Raw genomic sequence first — 5,396 nt, 5'->3', positions numbered from 1 at the left:
ACAGCACAAAACATCGCACCGAATCTCCCTTAATAACAGAATCAGTTGCTAGTCTTATTTCCAAAGTGAACAATGATCGCTTATTTTTTTACACTGCTTTGATTCTAGACCAGCCTTGATTCTCTAAAGAAGCATGCAGCATCTCAGCTGGAAAATGGGAATATTATTTATCAAACAAATATATTTATCTTGGATAAATATGTAGAACAAAGTCTACCAGATTTTAATTATTTAATTAAAAAAATAATATATAATAATAATATAATAGATAAATAGATAAATATTAAATACTTAACATTTAATATAGACTATATTTAATATTACATTTCATAATGTGTAATATTATATATTGATAATACATAATAATATAATATATAATTATAAATATATAAATATTAAAATATAAAAATAATAATTTAATTATTCCCCTTATCCCTTGCAATCTAGTTCTAGAGATCAGTAGTTGGGTGTGGCTGACTGTTGTGAGAAGTTATTCAGATCAACTTTGGGTCATTACAAAATAGATCTTTTAGTACTAGAAGAATCAAGTTTTGCTACAAATATTTAAAGAAACAGTCACGACCTCCTCGGAATACTATCTTCATCAGCAGAATTGTAAATGGATGACATCTTTCCTAGGTCAAGTACAAGGTGGATAGGAAGAAGGAAAAGTCTGTCTATACGACCCTCTCTACATAACTGTGGGGCAGCAGGAAAAGCAACTTTGCTCATATGAAAAGGGAGCTTCAGAACCCTGTGGGAGTCAACACATTCATGCCTCTTGGTTTGAGGTTATGGACCCCTGGAGCTGGTTTCTTTCCTTCCATTCCTGGAAGGTCCATCTTAGGTGGTTTGAAGGCTGCTGGGTCTTCTGCAATTCTAGTAGGCTGAGCCCGAATGAGCTCCATTGGTGATGGTTTCTGCGTACCTCTGTAGGACTGGATACTGAAACCTGAATCGGATTTCTGAAGGGTTCTTGGTCCAAAAAGGCTCCATTTTTCAGATGAGGGTTTGTCTCTATCTGCATTTCCAGAGTCCATACTGCTGATGTCTAGGCCCGGTAAAGAATGAGAAGATCCATGAGCAAACCAACCTCTGGGCTTTTGCCTGGGAGAAGAATGGGGTGTGCTACCTGGAGTGGACTGGGCTGAAACAGTCAATCTATCATCTGTTATTTCTCCATTTTGCAACTTCAATTTATGGACAGCCTCCGCCACACGATGGTACTTGGCTTCTTCTGTGGTGAGGCCTTTATGGGGAGTATATCCTGCGTCTCAATCCTGCTTGCTGTTCAAAGCGTTGGATGCTCTCTTGTGTCTGTTTGGTAATTGGAGAATTCATGATGACATGCGTAGCTTTGGCCTTCATCACTGGGACCTTGTTCATTTGGTCACTGGAAGCTGAGGGGGTTATGGAAGGAGAGGACAAACTAGGTTCTCCATCCTCAACCTTGGAAAGCTGTTGGTACTTCCAATCTGGGATGACCGGCTTTTTCCATAGAACCTTACTGCACATGTCTGATGAAGGCGGAGTCATCGGTGTGGGATCCTCCAAGACATCATCATAACTGAATGCCCGACGGTGCATTCCAATTGGTAGGGACATCTTGCCTAGAAGCCCACCTGCACTGTGCTCAATGGCAGGCACATCTGGTTCTCTGGATGCCATGAAAGACTGTGATCCAAGTGTTTCTCTAGATATGAAGAACTCTGATTCCCACAGTGAACGCCTATAGAAGTTATGCAGATAGGACAAAGATGTCAAAAGGGAACATTCTGCAGCTAGTGATATACTAGCAGTCTCAAGCAGCTCTCAGGCAGAGGCTCTGACAGCTGGGTCTCCGTGGGGAGAAGGAAGGGGATGAAGGGGGAAGCAGACACGGACAGGAAGCTGAGACTAACAAGACTCTAGGCCCCGTCTCTCTCGAAGCACCAAAGCACAAAGCGAACTGAGGCCATGATGCAAGTTGCACCAAGACCCTAAATGGACACAGCTGAGAAAAGAGAAGTCTCTTTATGTACTTTTAGATAGAAACCTTTTAATCATTTCTTTTTGGTATTTTATTCCTAATTTGTTTTTTTAACTCCATACATATATTTCTCTTTCTAGGTTGTTGTTGTTGTTGTTGTTGTTGTTGTTGTTGTTGTTGTTGTTGTTGTTGGGACTTGTGTCTTCTTTGGTAACTGGATTTATTTACCATTTTTGTGTTTCTATGGTATGGGGTGTTGGCAAAAGACTGATCTGCTCATTTGAGGGGGGATATGAATGCTTCAAATGCCCCTACAGGGTATGTTATCTTGAGTCCTTTTCTGTAGTTTTTGGTGGGAGAGAAATAGTTCTGTGTAACTTAATTTGTGTTCTTTTGTTTGTGTTCTTAAATTCTTTTCTTTTATAGTTGAAGGTCTTTCTCTTCGTCACTTTTTGAATTTGGTTCTTGTCATTGAGCTGTTCCACTTTGCCACCATGTATCTTACATTTTTCAGCATAGTTTTGTTTTTTTTCTGGAAGTAATCTGACGAGTCTTTCAATTGGCACTTTGTTCTGAGTATTCAGAAGTCAGAGCAGTTTCTTTACATTCGTTCTTGAATGATGACGTTCAGGGTTTTTTTAAAATTGTGTTCTTCTGGAAAACTTAGGATCCTTAATTTATCTCTCTAAATATACTATGTTAGAGATTAGTATGTTTTGCTAGTATCTTGTATTTTCTGAATATTATTTCTTTTTGCTTCTCTTTGTCCATCACACCTCTATAATTGTTTTCCAAATTAGTTGTTCTCTCTTTAGAATCATTGGAGTCTTACTACTGTGGATTCAAGTTTTTATATTCTGCTAATTATTTCTGCTGTGCAGACCAAAATTTTTACTCTCATGATTCCTGTTTCTCTCTTGAGCCACTCAGGAATATCCTTCTATGATTCCATGTTCTCTTTGGATTCATTTGGATATCACGGGGGCCATATTCCCTTCTGTTTTTTATCTTCCTTGTTGTTTTATCTGTTTGTGCCAAAGGTTTTTTTTTAATTTTATAGTATTTTATTTGATCATTTCCATGCATTTTTCATTAAAGACAAAGATCATTTTCTTTTCCTCCCTCCCACCCCCTGTGGCCGACGCGTGATTCCACTGGTATCATATGTGTTCTTGACTCGAACCCATTGCCATGTTGTTAGGATTTGCATCAGAGTGTTTGCTCAGAGTCTTTCCTCTGTCATGTCCCCTCAGCCATTGTAGTTAGGCAGTTGCTTTTCCTCAGTGTTTCTACTCCCTCAGTTTGTCCTCTGCTTATGGATAGTGTTTTTTCCTCCTTGATCCCTGCAGATTGTGCAGGGGCATTACACTGCCACTAATGGAGAAGTCCATTACGTTCGATTATACCACAGTGTGTTTGTCTCTGTGTACAATGTTCTCCTGGTTCTGCTCCTCTCGCTCTGCATCACTTCCTGGAGGTCGTTCCAGTCTCCATGGAATTCCTCCACTTTATTATTCCTTTTTGCACAATAGTATTCCATCACCAACATATACCACAATTTGTTCAGCCATTCCCCAATTGATGGGCATCCCCTCGTTTTCCAATTTTTGTGCCAAAGGTTTTTAAGGGAGTTTTCTTCCTCCTGAGAGCTTTGGTAATTTCAGACTTTCCCCCTTATATTCCCCTATCACTCACTTTCTGACTCCTTCTCCTTTGATAGCAGATCTCCTAAGGGCTGGGCCTCAAAACAGTCTTAGTCCCCTCCCATGCTGGGGAATGAATTTTCTCACCAGGCTCAGTCCCTACACCTCCCTCTCATCCCACCTCTGTGATTTCTGGCAGGGCAGTCCTGGCATCACTTGGATTGCAGCCCCCTTTTTCAGCTGAGCTATGCCACATACTGGTGCCCTGCTTCAGTTACTTCTGACCAAGTGCTGTAATAACAAAATGATGCCATCCCAGGTAAAATAAGCTCTTCCACACTGAGGTTTGTTGGCAGAGTTGAATTCTGCTACTTGTAGCCTTAGATAATGGAAGCTACAGAGTGGATCCCAGAGCATGAGCCTGTGGGTCCTGTTTTACAACCCTGTGGGCTAATGGTGGGGAGGGTGCTCAGTGTTATAGTAACTAATCTTCTCTGCTATTAACTCATTAGCTTGTTACTTCCTGAGACATGTTACTATCTAGGTCTCTGGAGATAGTCGTGTTTTCTTGTTTATAATTCTTCTTTGGGGGAGTTTGGAAAGTTCATGCAGATTAAAGAAAATATATACTCCATCTTCCGTGATCACATAAAATGATGCCAATTCACAGTTACTATTCACAAGATTGCTTACAGTTATCTTCAGAGGAAAGTTCCCTAAACCCAGAGCACATTTGTATCTCTTCCTAGTTGGCGATTAGCTGTATATGCTTTACTCATTCATCCCCCAAAGGGGACAGTAGGGTAGTTTCTTAGTAAACTGCCACCACAGCCAGAAGCAGAACCAGAAGCAACAGCAGAATCATGGAGGACACCTGGGGCTTAGCCCTTGGTGAACTGCTCAGCCTCCCTTCAAGGGAGTCAATCCTGCATGACTGTTGCCCGATGTAGCAGGTTGGTCCTCTGGGAGTTTAGCTTCCATATTGGAAAGAAGAGAAATGATCATAGAACACCTGAGAGGTAGCACAATGAGATGGATTTCTCCATATTGGGAAGGAAATTGAACCAGAGTATTTAGTAAGGAGGGGAAGTGTAGTGGGGAGGCAGACACATAATGCCTTATTAGTAGAGTTGTGAATTGGTTCAGACATTATAGAAAACAATTTGGATCTATGGTCCCAAAGTCACTATAAACTTTTATTCTAGACCCTTGCCTTCTGTCTTAGAATCAGTTAGAGTCTTAGAAGTCTGTCTTAGTATTGATTCCAAGATGTAAAAGCAGTAAAGGTAGGCAATGGGGGTTAAGTGACTTACCCAGGGTCCCAACAGCTAGTTGGGACTAGTCTGAGGCCAGATTTGAACCCAGGACCTCCCATCTCTAGGCCTGTCTCTCTATCCACTGAGCCACCCAGCTGCCCCCATAAACTAAAATTCAGAGAAAACTATTACTGGAGCTCTTTCTATAAAGCATCCCCCATTTATTGGGGGATGAACACAAATGATGCCATGTGAATATAACAGAATATCATTGTGCTGCAATAAATGATGACATGGATGGTTTCAGAGGCACCTGGGCTAACATTTGTGAACTCAGGCAGAGTGGAGTGAGCAGAACTAGAAGAAGAATTTACCCAGTAAAAACCTAAAGCAAAAACCACTTCGCAAGACTTGAGAGCTCTGAGCAGCCCAATGACTGACCACGATTCCAGAGGACTCGTGCTAAGGGGCTGCTTGTGTTGTGCATTTGTTGTGAGGGAGCTGATGGATTCAAAGTCCAGAAAAAGA

General features: G+C 41.0%; 1 pseudogene; it reads right to left on the bottom strand.

Moving 5' to 3' along the window:
* Positions 1–735: 735 nt before the first annotated feature.
* Positions 736–1,754, bottom strand: LOC100014656 (putative monooxygenase p33MONOX; annotated as a pseudogene).
* Between the last annotated feature and the right edge of the window lie 3,642 nt (positions 1,755–5,396).

The sequence above is a fragment of the Monodelphis domestica genome, chromosome X (genome assembly GCF_027887165.1).
Source record: "Monodelphis domestica isolate mMonDom1 chromosome X, mMonDom1.pri, whole genome shotgun sequence".
Classification (NCBI taxonomy): Eukaryota; Metazoa; Chordata; class Mammalia; order Didelphimorphia; family Didelphidae; genus Monodelphis; species Monodelphis domestica.
The sequence above is the reverse complement of the archived record's forward strand: the minus strand, read 5'-3'. Positions and strand labels throughout refer to the sequence as shown.